Source organism: Schistocerca piceifrons, unplaced genomic scaffold (genome assembly GCF_021461385.2).
Source record: "Schistocerca piceifrons isolate TAMUIC-IGC-003096 unplaced genomic scaffold, iqSchPice1.1 HiC_scaffold_681, whole genome shotgun sequence".
In the NCBI taxonomy this organism is placed as follows: Eukaryota; Metazoa; Arthropoda; class Insecta; order Orthoptera; family Acrididae; genus Schistocerca; species Schistocerca piceifrons.
Window position 1 is genome coordinate 153,676 of NW_025728928.1, and position 18,506 is coordinate 172,181.

General features: G+C 55.8%; 34 non-coding genes across 34 annotated transcripts; 26 read left to right on the top strand and 8 right to left on the bottom strand.

The window, feature by feature from the left end:
- Nucleotides 1-239: 239 nt before the first annotated feature.
- On the top strand, nt 240-312 carry Trnam-cau. The gene has a single exon. It is a non-coding gene; the product is annotated as a tRNA-Met (tRNA).
- Nucleotides 313-885: 573 nt separating this feature from the next.
- On the top strand, nt 886-960 carry Trnai-aau. Its single transcript has one exon. It is a non-coding gene; the product is annotated as a tRNA-Ile (tRNA).
- Nucleotides 961-1,552: 592 nt separating this feature from the next.
- Trnaa-ugc lies at nt 1,553-1,624 on the bottom strand. The gene has a single exon. It is a non-coding gene; the product is annotated as a tRNA-Ala (tRNA).
- A 340-nt stretch (nt 1,625-1,964) lies between these two features.
- Trnag-gcc lies at nt 1,965-2,035 on the top strand. Its single transcript has one exon. It is a non-coding gene; the product is annotated as a tRNA-Gly (tRNA).
- Nucleotides 2,036-2,410: 375 nt separating this feature from the next.
- On the top strand, nt 2,411-2,483 carry Trnam-cau. The gene has a single exon. It is a non-coding gene; the product is annotated as a tRNA-Met (tRNA).
- Nucleotides 2,484-3,056: 573 nt separating this feature from the next.
- On the top strand, nt 3,057-3,131 carry Trnai-aau. Its single transcript has one exon. It is a non-coding gene; the product is annotated as a tRNA-Ile (tRNA).
- Nucleotides 3,132-3,723: 592 nt separating this feature from the next.
- Trnaa-ugc lies at nt 3,724-3,795 on the bottom strand. Its single transcript has one exon. It is a non-coding gene; the product is annotated as a tRNA-Ala (tRNA).
- A 340-nt stretch (nt 3,796-4,135) lies between these two features.
- Trnag-gcc lies at nt 4,136-4,206 on the top strand. Its single transcript has one exon. It is a non-coding gene; the product is annotated as a tRNA-Gly (tRNA).
- A 375-nt stretch (nt 4,207-4,581) lies between these two features.
- Nucleotides 4,582-4,654, top strand: Trnam-cau. The gene has a single exon. It is a non-coding gene; the product is annotated as a tRNA-Met (tRNA).
- A 573-nt stretch (nt 4,655-5,227) lies between these two features.
- Trnai-aau lies at nt 5,228-5,302 on the top strand. Its single transcript has one exon. It is a non-coding gene; the product is annotated as a tRNA-Ile (tRNA).
- A 592-nt stretch (nt 5,303-5,894) lies between these two features.
- Trnaa-ugc lies at nt 5,895-5,966 on the bottom strand. Its single transcript has one exon. It is a non-coding gene; the product is annotated as a tRNA-Ala (tRNA).
- Nucleotides 5,967-6,306: 340 nt separating this feature from the next.
- Trnag-gcc lies at nt 6,307-6,377 on the top strand. Its single transcript has one exon. It is a non-coding gene; the product is annotated as a tRNA-Gly (tRNA).
- A 375-nt stretch (nt 6,378-6,752) lies between these two features.
- On the top strand, nt 6,753-6,825 carry Trnam-cau. Its single transcript has one exon. It is a non-coding gene; the product is annotated as a tRNA-Met (tRNA).
- Nucleotides 6,826-7,398: 573 nt separating this feature from the next.
- Nucleotides 7,399-7,473, top strand: Trnai-aau. Its single transcript has one exon. It is a non-coding gene; the product is annotated as a tRNA-Ile (tRNA).
- A 582-nt stretch (nt 7,474-8,055) lies between these two features.
- On the bottom strand, nt 8,056-8,127 carry Trnaa-ugc. Its single transcript has one exon. It is a non-coding gene; the product is annotated as a tRNA-Ala (tRNA).
- A 340-nt stretch (nt 8,128-8,467) lies between these two features.
- Nucleotides 8,468-8,538, top strand: Trnag-gcc. Its single transcript has one exon. It is a non-coding gene; the product is annotated as a tRNA-Gly (tRNA).
- Nucleotides 8,539-8,913: 375 nt separating this feature from the next.
- Trnam-cau lies at nt 8,914-8,986 on the top strand. The gene has a single exon. It is a non-coding gene; the product is annotated as a tRNA-Met (tRNA).
- Nucleotides 8,987-9,559: 573 nt separating this feature from the next.
- Trnai-aau lies at nt 9,560-9,634 on the top strand. Its single transcript has one exon. It is a non-coding gene; the product is annotated as a tRNA-Ile (tRNA).
- Nucleotides 9,635-10,216: 582 nt separating this feature from the next.
- Nucleotides 10,217-10,288, bottom strand: Trnaa-ugc. The gene has a single exon. It is a non-coding gene; the product is annotated as a tRNA-Ala (tRNA).
- A 340-nt stretch (nt 10,289-10,628) lies between these two features.
- On the top strand, nt 10,629-10,699 carry Trnag-gcc. The gene has a single exon. It is a non-coding gene; the product is annotated as a tRNA-Gly (tRNA).
- A 375-nt stretch (nt 10,700-11,074) lies between these two features.
- On the top strand, nt 11,075-11,147 carry Trnam-cau. The gene has a single exon. It is a non-coding gene; the product is annotated as a tRNA-Met (tRNA).
- Nucleotides 11,148-11,720: 573 nt separating this feature from the next.
- On the top strand, nt 11,721-11,795 carry Trnai-aau. Its single transcript has one exon. It is a non-coding gene; the product is annotated as a tRNA-Ile (tRNA).
- A 582-nt stretch (nt 11,796-12,377) lies between these two features.
- Trnaa-ugc lies at nt 12,378-12,449 on the bottom strand. The gene has a single exon. It is a non-coding gene; the product is annotated as a tRNA-Ala (tRNA).
- A 340-nt stretch (nt 12,450-12,789) lies between these two features.
- Trnag-gcc lies at nt 12,790-12,860 on the top strand. Its single transcript has one exon. It is a non-coding gene; the product is annotated as a tRNA-Gly (tRNA).
- Nucleotides 12,861-13,235: 375 nt separating this feature from the next.
- On the top strand, nt 13,236-13,308 carry Trnam-cau. Its single transcript has one exon. It is a non-coding gene; the product is annotated as a tRNA-Met (tRNA).
- A 573-nt stretch (nt 13,309-13,881) lies between these two features.
- Trnai-aau lies at nt 13,882-13,956 on the top strand. Its single transcript has one exon. It is a non-coding gene; the product is annotated as a tRNA-Ile (tRNA).
- A 592-nt stretch (nt 13,957-14,548) lies between these two features.
- Nucleotides 14,549-14,620, bottom strand: Trnaa-ugc. Its single transcript has one exon. It is a non-coding gene; the product is annotated as a tRNA-Ala (tRNA).
- A 340-nt stretch (nt 14,621-14,960) lies between these two features.
- On the top strand, nt 14,961-15,031 carry Trnag-gcc. The gene has a single exon. It is a non-coding gene; the product is annotated as a tRNA-Gly (tRNA).
- A 375-nt stretch (nt 15,032-15,406) lies between these two features.
- On the top strand, nt 15,407-15,479 carry Trnam-cau. Its single transcript has one exon. It is a non-coding gene; the product is annotated as a tRNA-Met (tRNA).
- Nucleotides 15,480-16,052: 573 nt separating this feature from the next.
- Nucleotides 16,053-16,127, top strand: Trnai-aau. The gene has a single exon. It is a non-coding gene; the product is annotated as a tRNA-Ile (tRNA).
- Nucleotides 16,128-16,719: 592 nt separating this feature from the next.
- Nucleotides 16,720-16,791, bottom strand: Trnaa-ugc. Its single transcript has one exon. It is a non-coding gene; the product is annotated as a tRNA-Ala (tRNA).
- Nucleotides 16,792-17,131: 340 nt separating this feature from the next.
- Nucleotides 17,132-17,202, top strand: Trnag-gcc. Its single transcript has one exon. It is a non-coding gene; the product is annotated as a tRNA-Gly (tRNA).
- A 375-nt stretch (nt 17,203-17,577) lies between these two features.
- Trnam-cau lies at nt 17,578-17,650 on the top strand. The gene has a single exon. It is a non-coding gene; the product is annotated as a tRNA-Met (tRNA).
- A 573-nt stretch (nt 17,651-18,223) lies between these two features.
- Trnai-aau lies at nt 18,224-18,298 on the top strand. The gene has a single exon. It is a non-coding gene; the product is annotated as a tRNA-Ile (tRNA).
- The last annotated feature ends 208 nt before the right edge of the window (nt 18,299-18,506 follow it).

Below are 18,506 nucleotides of genomic sequence, written 5' to 3' on the forward strand. Positions count from 1 at the left end.
TTCTGCGGACTGGCGTCGGCCTGGCCTCACAAGTTGCTGTGTCCAGGTGCCTCCGAGGCAATGAACTTGAACGACGGGGAGTACTGCCCATCGTTGCAAAAGCTGCAGCACCACCACAATCAACTGGGCCGGCAATGCACGTGTAGCAACAGAACACGTTATCCACCAAGTAGTGTATCTCTGCGTCTAACAATGGGTACGCTACTTGCCCAGTTCCCAGGACCAACGGTCCGCCCCGTGCCTCGGTAGCGCAGTAGTCAGCGCGTAAGTCTCATAATTTTAAGGTCGTGAGTTCGATCCTCACCCGGGGCATTTAATTTTCTGTGACTCACGGTGGTGCTGTCGCTAGGGCTCGAACTTATTTCTTGTTTGTTATCCACAACGTTTCAACGCTTCAGAGAGAAAATTTATACTTCCTGTTATTGATACTGACAGCTTTCCTTTTCCTCTTCTCCCAGTAGAGCATGAAGCCAAAAGCATTGCTCTGAGACTTTTGAGGTGCGCGCCTTGCCAGCCAGTATGCGCAATGACGTTCGCAAAGAGAGAAGGGTGCCGACACGGGCCTCGGCACGAAATGTGCGAGAGACCATCCGATCCGTCGAACGGACGCCCAAATCCGGTGAGATCTAGTGGCTAGGATGCCTGGCTATCACCCCGGAGGCCCGGGCTCGATTGCCGGTACCGGAACGGAATTTTTTCCACACGAATCGTCTCAAGTTTCAGCAGTGCGTGCTGCCGTTTCCCGTCCTGCTCGCAGTACAGCTACTGTTTCGTGACCGCCAGCAGAACATAGACGGGCGAAGCAGACACACGGTGACCCTAGAAGTGGCGTGTGGCTTCATGCGACGTGTTTCCAGCGTAGGGCTGAGCAACCGTCCGCGTCGAGGCCCGTTAGCTCAGTTGGTTAGAGCGTCGTGCTAATAACGCGAAGGTCGTGGTGTTCGATCCCCCCACGGGCCAGTAGGCTTTTACTACTACGAAAAGGCATCGCCGATTTCAGCTGGCGAGTGTGATGACCAAAAGATCATCGCCGTGCGTGGACGTTGGCAGAGGATCCGAACCCGACTCGTCGGGAAGCGCTGCAGCATTCGCTCGGCAATGGTCACAATATGTTGAATACGCTGGTTCTCATACGGCAAAGAGAAAATGAAAGAAAATGCCCGATTGCCGACGTGTAACAACTTTGGCCCTTGTCAGTGCTTGGGCGGGTGACCGCATGGGAACACAGGGTACTGTTGGCAATTTTGCTTCCTATTTTTCTTTCTCCTTTGTTTTCGCAGCTGCAGACCGATTCAGTGAGGGAGACGCCACCGTGAAATGAAGGGGCGTGCTGTGTGTCCACCGCCTCGCCTCTCCCTGCCTCTCTCAGTCGTTTCTCGTGCTTGTCGTTTTGATATAGGCCGACTGGAGAGCGTCAGCTCTCGCGTCAGCTGAGCAAAGTCGAGACAAGTCGAGACACACTGTAGGCTGGTCTGCAGCGAGTAAGAGGGAGAAAGAACATTAATTTAACGGCGCGTGGCAAAAGTACTCACACGCAAAGCTGAAAGCCTGCTGCGGTGGCCGGGAATCGAACCCGGATCAACTGCTTGCAAGGCAACTATGCTGACCTTTACACCACCACCGCACAACCGGGCGCCCCCACGCCGCGCTGTGTCGGCTTCCCGCCAGTCGGCAGCGGCCGAAGGTGATCGTAGCCCTAGGCGCATTACGAGGTAGGCTAGGGGAGCACATGCAGATGCATTCGCACGGCGTATCCATGCACATTTCGCACCCTTTGGCAAGAGTCGGCGCCGGCGACGCAAGAGGACGCAGAGGACGGCGTTCTGGCGGCATTTTTAGGCAGTACAGTGCAGGATTCAGCGTCTGCAGCATTTTCTCGACAGAATGCTACGGCGCTTGACGGCAGTCCCACGTTATCTCGAGACATCTGCTCGGGAAGCAGCGAAAGATTGCTACTGGTCTGAGCATCGGTGGTTCAGTGGTAGAATGCTCGCCTGCCACGCGGGCGGCCCGGGTTCGATTCCCGGCCGATGCATCGTTTTGCTTTTCCCGCGGTGCCGTGTGGCTTGCGCGCTTGAGATGCACGATCCACAAGAATGTATAGCGGGATTCCCTTGAGAAGAACCGAGAACGCAGCACGCGCGGTTCCCCACTCAGACGCTCGCGTCATGTTCTGCGGACTGGCGTCGGCCTGGCCTCACAAGTTGCTGTGTCCAGGTGCCTCCGAGGCAATGAACTTGAACGACGGGGAGTACTGCCCATCGTTGCAAAAGCTGCAGCACCACCACAATCAACTGGGCCGGCAATGCACGTGTAGCAACAGAACACGTTATCCACCAAGTAGTGTATCTCTGCGTCTAACAATGGGTACGCTACTTGCCCAGTTCCCAGGACCAACGGTCCGTCCCGTGCCTCGGTAGCGCAGTAGTCAGCGCGTAAGTCTCATAATTTTAAGGTCGTGAGTTCGATCCTCACCCGGGGCATTTAATTTTCTTTGACTCACGGTGGTGCTGTCGCTAGGGCTCGAACTTATTTCTTGTTTGTTATCCACAACGTTTCAACGCTTCAGAGAGAAAATTTATACTTCCTGTTATTGATACTGACAGCTTTCCTTTTCCTCTTCTCCCAGTAGAGCATGAAGCCAAAAGCATTGCTCTGAGACTTTTGAGGTGCGCGCCTTGCCAGCCAGTATGCGCAATGACGTTCGCAAAGAGAGAAGGGTGCCGACACGGGCCTCGGCACGAAATGTGCGAGAGACCATCCGATCCGTCGAACGGACGCCCAAATCCGGTGAGATCTAGTGGCTAGGATGCCTGGCTATCACCCCGGAGGCCCGGGCTCGATTGCCGGTACCGGAACGGAATTTTTTCCACACGAATCGTCTCAAGTTTCAGCAGTGCGTGCTGCCGTTTCCCGTCCTGCTCGCAGTACAGCTACTGTTTCGTGACCGCCAGCAGAACATAGACGGGCGAAGCAGACACACGGTGACCCTAGAAGTGGCGTGTGGCTTCATGCGACGTGTTTCCAGCGTAGGGCTGAGCAACCGTCCGCGTCGAGGCCCGTTAGCTCAGTTGGTTAGAGCGTCGTGCTAATAACGCGAAGGTCGTGGTGTTCGATCCCCCCACGGGCCAGTAGGCTTTTACTACTACGAAAAGGCATCGCCGATTTCAGCTGGCGAGTGTGATGACCAAAAGATCATCGCCGTGCGTGGACGTTGGCAGAGGATCCGAACCCGACTCGTCGGGAAGCGCTGCAGCATTCGCTCGGCAATGGTCACAATATGTTGAATACGCTGGTTCTCATACGGCAAAGAGAAAATGAAAGAAAATGCCCGATTGCCGACGTGTAACAACTTTGGCCCTTGTCAGTGCTTGGGCGGGTGACCGCATGGGAACACAGGGTACTGTTGGCAATTTTGCTTCCTATTTTTCTTTCTCCTTTGTTTTCGCAGCTGCAGACCGATTCAGTGAGGGAGACGCCACCGTGAAATGAAGGGGCGTGCTGTGTGTCCACCACCTCGCCTCTCCCTGCCTCTCTCAGTCGTTTCTCGTGCTTGTCGTTTTGATATAGGCCGACTGGAGAGCGTCAGCTCTCGCGTCAGCTGAGCAAAGTCGAGACAAGTCGAGACACACTGTAGGCTGGTCTGCAGCGAGTAAGAGGGAGAAAGAACATTAATTTAACGGCGCGTGGCAAAAGTACTCACACGCAAAGCTGAAAGCCTGCTGCGGTGGCCGGGAATCGAACCCGGATCAACTGCTTGCAAGGCAACTATGCTGACCTTTACACCACCACCGCACAACCGGGCGCCCCCACGCCGCGCTGTGTCGGCTTCCCGCCAGTCGGCAGCGGCCGAAGGTGATCGTAGCCCTAGGCGCATTACGAGGTAGGCTAGGGGAGCACATGCAGATGCATTCGCACGGCGTATCCATGCACATTTCGCACCCTTTGGCAAGAGTCGGCGCCGGCGACGCAAGAGGACGCAGAGGACGGCGTTCTGGCGGCATTTTTAGGCAGTACAGTGCAGGATTCAGCGTCTGCAGCATTTTCTCGACAGAATGCTACGGCGCTTGACGGCAGTCCCACGTTATCTCGAGACATCTGCTCGGGAAGCAGCGAAAGATTGCTACTGGTCTGAGCATCGGTGGTTCAGTGGTAGAATGCTCGCCTGCCACGCGGGCGGCCCGGGTTCGATTCCCGGCCGATGCATCGTTTTGCTTTTCCCGCGGTGCCGTGTGGCTTGCGCGCTTGAGATGCACGATCCACAAGAATGTATAGCGGGATTCCCTTGAGAAGAACCGAGAACGCAGCACGCGCGGTTCCCCACTCAGACGCTCGCGTCATGTTCTGCGGACTGGCGTCGGCCTGGCCTCACAAGTTGCTGTGTCCAGGTGCCTCCGAGGCAATGAACTTGAACGACGGGGAGTACTGCCCATCGTTGCAAAAGCTGCAGCACCACCACAATCAACTGGGCCGGCAATGCACGTGTAGCAACAGAACACGTTATCCACCAAGTAGTGTATCTCTGCGTCTAACAATGGGTACGCTACTTGCCCAGTTCCCAGGACCAACGGTCCGTCCCGTGCCTCGGTAGCGCAGTAGTCAGCGCGTAAGTCTCATAATTTTAAGGTCGTGAGTTCGATCCTCACCCGGGGCATTTAATTTTCTGTGACTCACGGTGGTGCTGTCGCTAGGGCTCGAACTTATTTCTTGTTTGTTATCCACAACGTTTCAACGCTTCAGAGAGAAAATTTATACTTCCTGTTATTGATACTGACAGCTTTCCTTTTCCTCTTCTCCCAGTAGAGCATGAAGCCAAAAGCATTGCTCTGAGACTTTTGAGGTGCGCGCCTTGCCAGCCAGTATGCGCAATGACGTTCGCAAAGAGAGAAGGGTGCCGACACGGGCCTCGGCACGAAATGTGCGAGAGACCATCCGATCCGTCGAACGGACGCCCAAATCCGGTGAGATCTAGTGGCTAGGATGCCTGGCTATCACCCCGGAGGCCCGGGCTCGATTGCCGGTACCGGAACGGAATTTTTTCCACACGAATCGTCTCAAGTTTCAGCAGTGCGTGCTGCCGTTTCCCGTCCTGCTCGCAGTACAGCTACTGTTTCGTGACCGCCAGCAGAACATAGACGGGCGAAGCAGACACACGGTGACCCTAGAAGTGGCGTGTGGCTTCATGCGACGTGTTTCCAGCGTAGGGCTGAGCAACCGTCCGCGTCGAGGCCCGTTAGCTCAGTTGGTTAGAGCGTCGTGCTAATAACGCGAAGGTCGTGGTGTTCGATCCCCCCACGGGCCAGTAGGCTTTTACTACTACGAAAAGGCATCGCCGATTTCAGCTGGCGAGTGTGATGACCAAAAGATCATCGCCGTGCGTGGACGTTGGCAGAGGATCCGAACCCGACTCGTCGGGAAGCGCTGCAGCATTCGCTCGGCAATGGTCACAATATGTTGAATACGCTGGTTCTCATACGGCAAAGAGAAAATGAAAGAAAATGCCCGATTGCCGACGTGTAACAACTTTGGCCCTTGTCAGTGCTTGGGCGGGTGACCGCATGGGAACACAGGGTACTGTTGGCAATTTTGCTTCCTATTTTTCTTTCTCCTTTGTTTTCGCAGCTGCAGACCGATTCAGTGAGGGAGACGCCACCGTGAAATGAAGGGGCGTGCTGTGTGTCCACCACCTCGCCTCTCCCTGCCTCTCTCAGTCGTTTCTCGTGCTTGTCGTTTTGATATAGGCCGACTGGAGAGCGTCAGCTCTCGCGTCAGCTGAGCAAAGTCGAGACAAGTCGAGACACACTGTAGGCTGGTCTGCAGCGAGTAAGAGGGAGAAAGAACATTAATTTAACGGCGCGTGGCAAAAGTACTCACACGCAAAGCTGAAAGCCTGCTGCGGTGGCCGGGAATCGAACCCGGATCAACTGCTTGCAAGGCAACTATGCTGACCTTTACACCACCACCGCACAACCGGGCGCCCCCACGCCGCGCTGTGTCGGCTTCCCGCCAGTCGGCAGCGGCCGAAGGTGATCGTAGCCCTAGGCGCATTACGAGGTAGGCTAGGGGAGCACATGCAGATGCATTCGCACGGCGTATCCATGCACATTTCGCACCCTTTGGCAAGAGTCGGCGCCGGCGACGCAAGAGGACGCAGAGGACGGCGTTCTGGCGGCATTTTTAGGCAGTACAGTGCAGGATTCAGCGTCTGCAGCATTTTCTCGACAGAATGCTACGGCGCTTGACGGCAGTCCCACGTTATCTCGAGACATCTGCTCGGGAAGCAGCGAAAGATTGCTACTGGTCTGAGCATCGGTGGTTCAGTGGTAGAATGCTCGCCTGCCACGCGGGCGGCCCGGGTTCGATTCCCGGCCGATGGATCGTTTTGCTTTTCCCGCGGTGCCGTGTGGCTTGCGCGCTTGAGATGCACGATCCACAAGAATGTATAGCGGGATTCCCTTGAGAAGAACCGAGAACGCAGCACGCGCGGTTCCCCACTCAGACGCTCGCGTCATGTTCTGCGGACTGGCGTCGGCCTGGCCTCACAAGTTGCTGTGTCCAGGTGCCTCCGAGGCAATGAACTTGAACGACGGGGAGTACTGCCCATCGTTGCAAAAGCTGCAGCACCACCACAATCAACTGGGCCGGCAATGCACGTGTAGCAACAGAACACGTTATCCACCAAGTAGTGTATCTCTGCGTCTAACAATGGGTACGCTACTTGCCCAGTTCCCAGGACCAACGGTCCGCCCCGTGCCTCGGTAGCGCAGTAGTCAGCGCGTAAGTCTCATAATTTTAAGGTCGTGAGTTCGATCCTCACCCGGGGCATTTAATTTTCTGTGACTCACGGTGGTGCTGTCGCTAGGGCTCGAACTTATTTCTTGTTTGTTATCCACAACGTTTCAACGCTTCAGAGAGAAAATTTATACTTCCTGTTATTGATACTGACAGCTTTCCTTTTCCTCTTCTCCCAGTAGAGCATGAAGCCAAAAGCATTGCTCTGAGACTTTTGAGGTGCGCGCCTTGCCAGCCAGTATGCGCAATGACGTTCGCAAAGAGAGAAGGGTGCCGACACGGGCCTCGGCACGAAATGTGCGAGAGACCATCCGATCCGTCGAACGGACGCCCAAATCCGGTGAGATCTAGTGGCTAGGATGCCTGGCTATCACCCCGGAGGCCCGGGCTCGATTGCCGGTACCGGAACGGAATTTTTTCCACACGAATCGTCTCAAGTTTCAGCAGTGCGTGCTGCCGTTTCCCGTCCTGCTCGCAGTACAGCTACTGTTTCGTGACCGCCAGCAGAACATAGACGGGCGAAGCAGACACACGGTGACCCTAGAAGTGGCGTGTGGCTTCATGCGACGTGTTTCCAGCGTAGGGCTGAGCAACCGTCCGCGTCGAGGCCCGTTAGCTCAGTTGGTTAGAGCGTCGTGCTAATAACGCGAAGGTCGTGGTGTTCGATCCCCCCACGGGCCAGTAGGCTTTTACTACTACGAAAAGGCAGCGCCGATTTCAGCTGGCGAGTGTGATGACCAAAAGATCATCGCCGTGCGTGGACGTTGGCAGAGGATCCGAACCCGACTCGTCGGGAAGCGCTGCAGCATTCGCTCGGCAATGGTCACAATATGTTGAATACGCTGGTTCTCATACGGCAAAGAGAAAATGAAAGAAAATGCCCGATTGCCGACGTGTAACAACTTTGGCCCTTGTCAGTGCTTGGGCGGGTGACCGCATGGGAACACAGGGTACTGTTGGCAATTTTGCTTCCTATTTTTCTTTCTCCTTTGTTTTCGCAGCTGCAGACCGATTCAGTGAGGGAGACGCCACCGTGAAATGAAGGGGCGTGCTGTGTGTCCACCGCCTCGCCTCTCCCTGCCTCTCTCAGTCGTTTCTCGTGCTTGTCGTTTTGATATAGGCCGACTGGAGAGCGTCAGCTCTCGCGTCAGCTGAGCAAAGTCGAGACACACTGTAGGCTGGTCTGCAGCGAGTAAGAGGGAGAAAGAACATTAATTTAACGGCGCGTGGCAAAAGTACTCACACGCAAAGCTGAAAGCCTGCTGCGGTGGCCGGGAATCGAACCCGGATCAACTGCTTGCAAGGCAACTATGCTGACCTTTACACCACCACCGCACAACCGGGCGCCCCCACGCCGCGCTGTGTCGGCTTCCCGCCAGTCGGCAGCGGCCGAAGGTGATCGTAGCCCTAGGCGCATTACGAGGTAGGCTAGGGGAGCACATGCAGATGCATTCGCACGGCGTATCCATGCACATTTCGCACCCTTTGGCAAGAGTCGGCGCCGGCGACGCAAGAGGACGCAGAGGACGGCGTTCTGGCGGCATTTTTAGGCAGTACAGTGCAGGATTCAGCGTCTGCAGCATTTTCTCGACAGAATGCTACGGCGCTTGACGGCAGTCCCACGTTATCTCGAGACATCTGCTCGGGAAGCAGCGAAAGATTGCTACTGGTCTGAGCATCGGTGGTTCAGTGGTAGAATGCTCGCCTGCCACGCGGGCGGCCCGGGTTCGATTCCCGGCCGATGCATCGTTTTGCTTTTCCCGCGGTGCCGTGTGGCTTGCGCGCTTGAGATGCACGATCCACAAGAATGTATAGCGGGATTCCCTTGAGAAGAACCGAGAACGCAGCACGCGCGGTTCCCCACTCAGACGCTCGCGTCATGTTCTGCGGACTGGCGTCGGCCTGGCCTCACAAGTTGCTGTGTCCAGGTGCCTCCGAGGCAATGAACTTGAACGACGGGGAGTACTGCCCATCGTTGCAAAAGCTGCAGCACCACCACAATCAACTGGGCCGGCAATGCACGTGTAGCAACAGAACACGTTATCCACCAAGTAGTGTATCTCTGCGTCTAACAATGGGTACGCTACTTGCCCAGTTCCCAGGACCAACGGTCCGCCCCGTGCCTCGGTAGCGCAGTAGTCAGCGCGTAAGTCTCATAATTTTAAGGTCGTGAGTTCGATCCTCACCCGGGGCATTTAATTTTCTGTGACTCACGGTGGTGCTGTCGCTAGGGCTCGAACTTATTTCTTGTTTGTTATCCACAACGTTTCAACGCTTCAGAGAGAAAATTTATACTTCCTGTTATTGATACTGACAGCTTTCCTTTTCCTCTTCTCCCAGTAGAGCATGAAGCCAAAAGCATTGCTCTGAGACTTTTGAGGTGCGCGCCTTGCCAGCCAGTATGCGCAATGACGTTCGCAAAGAGAGAAGGGTGCCGACACGGGCCTCGGCACGAAATGTGCGAGAGACCATCCGATCCGTCGAACGGACGCCCAAATCCGGTGAGATCTAGTGGCTAGGATGCCTGGCTATCACCCCGGAGGCCCGGGCTCGATTGCCGGTACCGGAACGGAATTTTTTCCACACGAATCGTCTCAAGTTTCAGCAGTGCGTGCTGCCGTTTCCCGTCCTGCTCGCAGTACAGCTACTGTTTCGTGACCGCCAGCAGAACATAGACGGGCGAAGCAGACACACGGTGACCCTAGAAGTGGCGTGTGGCTTCATGCGACGTGTTTCCAGCGTAGGGCTGAGCAACCGTCCGCGTCGAGGCCCGTTAGCTCAGTTGGTTAGAGCGTCGTGCTAATAACGCGAAGGTCGTGGTGTTCGATCCCCCCACGGGCCAGTAGGCTTTTACTACTACGAAAAGGCAGCGCCGATTTCAGCTGGCGAGTGTGATGACCAAAAGATCATCGCCGTGCGTGGACGTTGGCAGAGGATCCGAACCCGACTCGTCGGGAAGCGCTGCAGCATTCGCTCGGCAATGGTCACAATATGTTGAATACGCTGGTTCTCATACGGCAAAGAGAAAATGAAAGAAAATGCCCGATTGCCGACGTGTAACAACTTTGGCCCTTGTCAGTGCTTGGGCGGGTGACCGCATGGGAACACAGGGTACTGTTGGCAATTTTGCTTCCTATTTTTCTTTCTCCTTTGTTTTCGCAGCTGCAGACCGATTCAGTGAGGGAGACGCCACCGTGAAATGAAGGGGCGTGCTGTGTGTCCACCGCCTCGCCTCTCCCTGCCTCTCTCAGTCGTTTCTCGTGCTTGTCGTTTTGATATAGGCCGACTGGAGAGCGTCAGCTCTCGCGTCAGCTGAGCAAAGTCGAGACACACTGTAGGCTGGTCTGCAGCGAGTAAGAGGGAGAAAGAACATTAATTTAACGGCGCGTGGCAAAAGTACTCACACGCAAAGCTGAAAGCCTGCTGCGGTGGCCGGGAATCGAACCCGGATCAACTGCTTGCAAGGCAACTATGCTGACCTTTACACCACCACCGCACAACCGGGCGCCCCCACGCCGCGCTGTGTCGGCTTCCCGCCAGTCGGCAGCGGCCGAAGGTGATCGTAGCCCTAGGCGCATTACGAGGTAGGCTAGGGGAGCACATGCAGATGCATTCGCACGGCGTATCCATGCACATTTCGCACCCTTTGGCAAGAGTCGGCGCCGGCGACGCAAGAGGACGCAGAGGACGGCGTTCTGGCGGCATTTTTAGGCAGTACAGTGCAGGATTCAGCGTCTGCAGCATTTTCTCGACAGAATGCTACGGCGCTTGACGGCAGTCCCACGTTATCTCGAGACATCTGCTCGGGAAGCAGCGAAAGATTGCTACTGGTCTGAGCATCGGTGGTTCAGTGGTAGAATGCTCGCCTGCCACGCGGGCGGCCCGGGTTCGATTCCCGGCCGATGCATCGTTTTGCTTTTCCCGCGGTGCCGTGTGGCTTGCGCGCTTGAGATGCACGATCCACAAGAATGTATAGCGGGATTCCCTTGAGAAGAACCGAGAACGCAGCACGCGCGGTTCCCCACTCAGACGCTCGCGTCATGTTCTGCGGACTGGCGTCGGCCTGGCCTCACAAGTTGCTGTGTCCAGGTGCCTCCGAGGCAATGAACTTGAACGACGGGGAGTACTGCCCATCGTTGCAAAAGCTGCAGCACCACCACAATCAACTGGGCCGGCAATGCACGTGTAGCAACAGAACACGTTATCCACCAAGTAGTGTATCTCTGCGTCTAACAATGGGTACGCTACTTGCCCAGTTCCCAGGACCAACGGTCCGCCCCGTGCCTCGGTAGCGCAGTAGTCAGCGCGTAAGTCTCATAATTTTAAGGTCGTGAGTTCGATCCTCACCCGGGGCATTTAATTTTCTGTGACTCACGGTGGTGCTGTCGCTAGGGCTCGAACTTATTTCTTGTTTGTTATCCACAACGTTTCAACGCTTCAGAGAGAAAATTTATACTTCCTGTTATTGATACTGACAGCTTTCCTTTTCCTCTTCTCCCAGTAGAGCATGAAGCCAAAAGCATTGCTCTGAGACTTTTGAGGTGCGCGCCTTGCCAGCCAGTATGCGCAATGACGTTCGCAAAGAGAGAAGGGTGCCGACACGGGCCTCGGCACGAAATGTGCGAGAGACCATCCGATCCGTCGAACGGACGCCCAAATCCGGTGAGATCTAGTGGCTAGGATGCCTGGCTATCACCCCGGAGGCCCGGGCTCGATTGCCGGTACCGGAACGGAATTTTTTCCACACGAATCGTCTCAAGTTTCAGCAGTGCGTGCTGCCGTTTCCCGTCCTGCTCGCAGTACAGCTACTGTTTCGTGACCGCCAGCAGAACATAGACGGGCGAAGCAGACACACGGTGACCCTAGAAGTGGCGTGTGGCTTCATGCGACGTGTTTCCAGCGTAGGGCTGAGCAACCGTCCGCGTCGAGGCCCGTTAGCTCAGTTGGTTAGAGCGTCGTGCTAATAACGCGAAGGTCGTGGTGTTCGATCCCCCCACGGGCCAGTAGGCTTTTACTACTACGAAAAGGCAGCGCCGATTTCAGCTGGCGAGTGTGATGACCAAAAGATCATCGCCGTGCGTGGACGTTGGCAGAGGATCCGAACCCGACTCGTCGGGAAGCGCTGCAGCATTCGCTCGGCAATGGTCACAATATGTTGAATACGCTGGTTCTCATACGGCAAAGAGAAAATGAAAGAAAATGCCCGATTGCCGACGTGTAACAACTTTGGCCCTTGTCAGTGCTTGGGCGGGTGACCGCATGGGAACACAGGGTACTGTTGGCAATTTTGCTTCCTATTTTTCTTTCTCCTTTGTTTTCGCAGCTGCAGACCGATTCAGTGAGGGAGACGCCACCGTGAAATGAAGGGGCGTGCTGTGTGTCCACCGCCTCGCCTCTCCCTGCCTCTCTCAGTCGTTTCTCGTGCTTGTCGTTTTGATATAGGCCGACTGGAGAGCGTCAGCTCTCGCGTCAGCTGAGCAAAGTCGAGACACACTGTAGGCTGGTCTGCAGCGAGTAAGAGGGAGAAAGAACATTAATTTAACGGCGCGTGGCAAAAGTACTCACACGCAAAGCTGAAAGCCTGCTGCGGTGGCCGGGAATCGAACCCGGATCAACTGCTTGCAAGGCAACTATGCTGACCTTTACACCACCACCGCACAACCGGGCGCCCCCACGCCGCGCTGTGTCGGCTTCCCGCCAGTCGGCAGCGGCCGAAGGTGATCGTAGCCCTAGGCGCATTACGAGGTAGGCTAGGGGAGCACATGCAGATGCATTCGCACGGCGTATCCATGCACATTTCGCACCCTTTGGCAAGAGTCGGCGCCGGCGACGCAAGAGGACGCAGAGGACGGCGTTCTGGCGGCATTTTTAGGCAGTACAGTGCAGGATTCAGCGTCTGCAGCATTTTCTCGACAGAATGCTACGGCGCTTGACGGCAGTCCCACGTTATCTCGAGACATCTGCTCGGGAAGCAGCGAAAGATTGCTACTGGTCTGAGCATCGGTGGTTCAGTGGTAGAATGCTCGCCTGCCACGCGGGCGGCCCGGGTTCGATTCCCGGCCGATGCATCGTTTTGCTTTTCCCGCGGTGCCGTGTGGCTTGCGCGCTTGAGATGCACGATCCACAAGAATGTATAGCGGGATTCCCTTGAGAAGAACCGAGAACGCAGCACGCGCGGTTCCCCACTCAGACGCTCGCGTCATGTTCTGCGGACTGGCGTCGGCCTGGCCTCACAAGTTGCTGTGTCCAGGTGCCTCCGAGGCAATGAACTTGAACGACGGGGAGTACTGCCCATCGTTGCAAAAGCTGCAGCACCACCACAATCAACTGGGCCGGCAATGCACGTGTAGCAACAGAACACGTTATCCACCAAGTAGTGTATCTCTGCGTCTAACAATGGGTACGCTACTTGCCCAGTTCCCAGGACCAACGGTCCGCCCCGTGCCTCGGTAGCGCAGTAGTCAGCGCGTAAGTCTCATAATTTTAAGGTCGTGAGTTCGATCCTCACCCGGGGCATTTAATTTTCTGTGACTCACGGTGGTGCTGTCGCTAGGGCTCGAACTTATTTCTTGTTTGTTATCCACAACGTTTCAACGCTTCAGAGAGAAAATTTATACTTCCTGTTATTGATACTGACAGCTTTCCTTTTCCTCTTCTCCCAGTAGAGCATGAAGCCAAAAGCATTGCTCTGAGACTTTTGAGGTGCGCGCCTTGCCAGCCAGTATGCGCAATGACGTTCGCAAAGAGAGAAGGGTGCCGACACGGGCCTCGGCACGAAATGTGCGAGAGACCATCCGATCCGTCGAACGGATGCCCAAATCCGGTGAGATCTAGTGGCTAGGATGCCTGGCTATCACCCCGGAGGCCCGGGCTCGATTGCCGGTACCGGAACGGAATTTTTTCCACACGAATCGTCTCAAGTTTCAGCAGTGCGTGCTGCCGTTTCCCGTCCTGCTCGCAGTACAGCTACTGTTTCGTGACCGCCAGCAGAACATAGACGGGCGAAGCAGACACACGGTGACCCTAGAAGTGGCGTGTGGCTTCATGCGACGTGTTTCCAGCGTAGGGCTGAGCAACCGTCCGCGTCGAGGCCCGTTAGCTCAGTTGGTTAGAGCGTCGTGCTAATAACGCGAAGGTCGTGGTGTTCGATCCCCCCACGGGCCAGTAGGCTTTTACTACTACGAAAAGGCAGCGCCGATTTCAGCTGGCGAGTGTGATGACCAAAAGATCATCGCCGTGCGTGGACGTTGGCAGAGGATCCGAACCCGACTCGTCGGGAAGCGCTGCAGCATTCGCTCGGCAATGGTCACAATATGTTGAATACGCTGGTTCTCATACGGCAAAGAGAAAATGAAAGAAAATGCCCGATTGCCGACGTGTAACAACTTTGGCCCTTGTCAGTGCTTGGGCGGGTGACCGCATGGGAACACAGGGTACTGTTGGCAATTTTGCTTCCTATTTTTCTTTCTCCTTTGTTTTCGCAGCTGCAGACCGATTCAGTGAGGGAGACGCCACCGTGAAATGAAGGGGCGTGCTGTGTGTCCACCGCCTCGCCTCTCCCTGCCTCTCTCAGTCGTTTCTCGTGCTTGTCGTTTTGATATAGGCCGACTGGAGAGCGTCAGCTCTCGCGTCAGCTGAGCAAAGTCGAGACAAGTCGAGACACACTGTAGGCTGGTCTGCAGCGAGTAAGAGGGAGAAAGAACATTAATTTAACGGCGCGTGGCAAAAGTACTCATACGCAAAGCTGAAAGCCTGCTGCGGTGGCCGGGAATCGAACCCGGATCAACTGCTTGCAAGGCAACTATGCTGACCTTTACACCACCACCGCACAACCGGGCGCCCCCACGCCGCGCTGTGTCGGCTTCCCGCCAGTCGGCAGCGGCCGAAGGTGATCGTAGCCCTAGGCGCATTACGAGGTAGGCTAGGGGAGCACATGCAGATGCATTCGCACGGCGTATCCATGCACATTTCGCACCCTTTGGCAAGAGTCGGCGCCGGCGACGCAAGAGGACGCAGAGGACGGCGTTCTGGCGGCATTTTTAGGCAGTACAGTGCAGGATTCAGCGTCTGCAGCATTTTCTCGACAGAATGCTACGGCGCTTGACGGCAGTCCCACGTTATCTCGAGACATCTGCTCGGGAAGCAGCGAAAGATTGCTACTGGTCTGAGCATCGGTGGTTCAGTGGTAGAATGCTCGCCTGCCACGCGGGCGGCCCGGGTTCGATTCCCGGCCGATGCATCGTTTTGCTTTTCCCGCGGTGCCGTGTGGCTTGCGCGCTTGAGATGCACGATCCACAAGAATGTATAGCGGGATTCCCTTGAGAAGAACCGAGAACGCAGCACGCGCGGTTCCCCACTCAGACGCTCGCGTCATGTTCTGCGGACTGGCGTCGGCCTGGCCTCACAAGTTGCTGTGTCCAGGTGCCTCCGAGGCAATGAACTTGAACGACGGGGAGTACTGCCCATCGTTGCAAAAGCTGCAGCACCACCACAATCAACTGGGCCGGCAATGCACGTGTAGCAACAGAACACGTTATCCACCAAGTAGTGTATCTCTGCGTCTAACAATGGGTACGCTACTTGCCCAGTTCCCAGGACCAACGGTCCGTCCCGTGCCTCGGTAGCGCAGTAGTCAGCGCGTAAGTCTCATAATTTTAAGGTCGTGAGTTCGATCCTCACCCGGGGCATTTAATTTTCTGTGACTCACGGTGGTGCTGTCGCTAGGGCTCGAACTTATTTCTTGTTTGTTATCCACAACGTTTCAACGCTTCAGAGAGAAAATTTATACTTCCTGTTATTGATACTGACAGCTTTCCTTTTCCTCTTCTCCCAGTAGAGCATGAAGCCAAAAGCATTGCTCTGAGACTTTTGAGGTGCGCGCCTTGCCAGCCAGTATGCGCAATGACGTTCGCAAAGAGAGAAGGGTGCCGACACGGGCCTCGGCACGAAATGTGCGAGAGACCATCCGATCCGTCGAACGGACGCCCAAATCCGGTGAGATCTAGTGGCTAGGATGCCTGGCTATCACCCCGGAGGCCCGGGCTCGATTGCCGGTACCGGAACGGAATTTTTTCCACACGAATCGTCTCAAGTTTCAGCAGTGCGTGCTGCCGTTTCCCGTCCTGCTCGCAGTACAGCTACTGTTTCGTGACCGCCAGCAGAACATAGACGGGCGAAGCAGACACACGGTGACCCTAGAAGTGGCGTGTGGCTTCATGCGACGTGTTTCCAGCGTAGGGCTGAGCAACCGTCCGCGTCGAGGCCCGTTAGCTCAGTTGGTTAGAGCGTCGTGCTAATAACGCGAAGGTCGTGGTGTTCGATCCCCCCACGGGCCAGTAGGCTTTTACTACTACGAAAAGGCAGCGCCGATTTCAGCTGGCGAGTGTGATGACCAAAAGATCATCGCCGTGCGTGGACGTTGGCAGAGGATCCGAACCCGACTCGTCGGGAAGCGCTGCAGCATTCGCTCGGCAATGGTCACAATATGTTGAATACGCTGGTTCTCATACGGCAAAGAGAAAATGAAAGAAAATGCCCGATTGCCGACGTGTAACAACTTTGGCCCTTGTCAGTGCTTGGGCGGGTGACCGCATGGGAACACAGGGTACTGTTGGCAATTTTGCTTCCTATTTTTCTTTCTCCTTTGTTTTCGCAGCTGCAGACCGATTCAGTGAGGGAGACGCCACCGTGAAATGAAGGGGCGTGCTGTGTGTCCACCGCCTCGCCTCTCCCTGCCTCTCTCAGTCGTTTCTCGTGCTTGTCGTTTTGATATAGGCCGACTGGAGAGCGTCAGCTCTCGCGTCAGCTGAGCAAAGTCGAGACAAGTCGAGACACACTGTAGGCTGGTCTGCAGCGAGTAAGAGGGAGAAAGAACATTAATTTAACGGCGCGTGGCAAAAGTACTCATACGCAAAGCTGAAAGCCTGCTGCGGTGGCCGGGAATCGAACCCGGATCAACTGCTTGCAAGGCAACTATGCTGACCTTTACACCACCACCGCACAACCGGGCGCCCCCACGCCGCGCTGTGTCGGCTTCCCGCCAGTCGGCAGCGGCCGAAGGTGATCGTAGCCCTAGGCGCATTACGAGGTAGGCTAGGGGAGCACATGCAGATGCATTCGCACGGCGTATCCATGCACATTTCGCACCCTTTGGCAAGAGTCGGCGCCGGCGACGCAAGAGGACGCAGAGGACGGCGTTCTGGCGGCATTTTTAGGCAGTACAGTGCAGGATTCAGCGTCTGCAGCATTTTCTCGACAGAATGCTACGGCGCTTGACGGCAGTCCCACGTTATCTCGAGACATCTGCTCGGGAAGCAGCGAAAGATTGCTACTGGTCTGAGCATCGGTGGTTCAGTGGTAGAATGCTCGCCTGCCACGCGGGCGGCCCGGGTTCGATTCCCGGCCGATGCATCGTTTTGCTTTTCCCGCGGTGCCGTGTGGCTTGCGCGCTTGAGATGCACGATCCACAAGAATGTATAGCGGGATTCCCTTGAGAAGAACCGAGAACGCAGCACGCGCGGTTCCCCACTCAGACGCTCGCGTCATGTTCTGCGGACTGGCGTCGGCCTGGCCTCACAAGTTGCTGTGTCCAGGTGCCTCCGAGGCAATGAACTTGAACGACGGGGAGTACTGCCCATCGTTGCAAAAGCTGCAGCACCACCACAATCAACTGGGCCGGCAATGCACGTGTAGCAACAGAACACGTTATCCACCAAGTAGTGTATCTCTGCGTCTAACAATGGGTACGCTACTTGCCCAGTTCCCAGGACCAACGGTCCGTCCCGTGCCTCGGTAGCGCAGTAGTCAGCGCGTAAGTCTCATAATTTTAAGGTCGTGAGTTCGATCCTCACCCGGGGCATTTAATTTTCTGTGACTCACGGTGGTGCTGTCGCTAGGGCTCGAACTTATTTCTTGTTTGTTATCCACAACGTTTCAACGCTTCAGAGAGAAAATTTATACTTCCTGTTATTGATACTGACAGCTTTCCTTTTCCTCTTCTCCCAGTAGAGCATGAAGCCAAAAGCATTGCTCTGAGACTTTTGAGGTGCGCGCCTTGCCAGCCAGTATGCGCAATGACGTTCGCAAAGAGAGAAGGGTGCCGACACGGGCCTCGGCACGAAATGTGCGAGAGACCATCCGATCCGTCGAACGGACGCCCAAATCCGGTGAGATCTAGTGGCTAGGATGCCTGGCTATCACCCCGGAGGCCCGGGCTCGATTGCCGGTACCGGAACGGAATTTTTTCCACACGAATCGTCTCAAGTTTCAGCAGTGCGTGCTGCCGTTTCCCGTCCTGCTCGCAGTACAGCTACTGTTTCGTGACCGCCAGCAGAACATAGACGGGCGAAGCAGACACACGGTGACCCTAGAAGTGGCGTGTGGCTTCATGCGACGTGTTTCCAGCGTAGGGCTGAGCAACCGTCCGCGTCGAGGCCCGTTAGCTCAGTTGGTTAGAGCGTCGTGCTAATAACGCGAAGGTCGTGGTGTTCGATCCCCCCACGGGCCAGTAGGCTTTTACTACTACGAAAAGGCAGCGCCGATTTCAGCTGGCGAGTGTGATGACCAAAAGATCATCGCCGTGCGTGGACGTTGGCAGAGGATCCGAACCCGACTCGTCGGGAAGCGCTGCAGCATTCGCTCGGCAATGGTCACAATATGTTGAATACGCTGGTTCTCATACGGCAAAGAGAAAATGAAAGAAAATGCCCGATTGC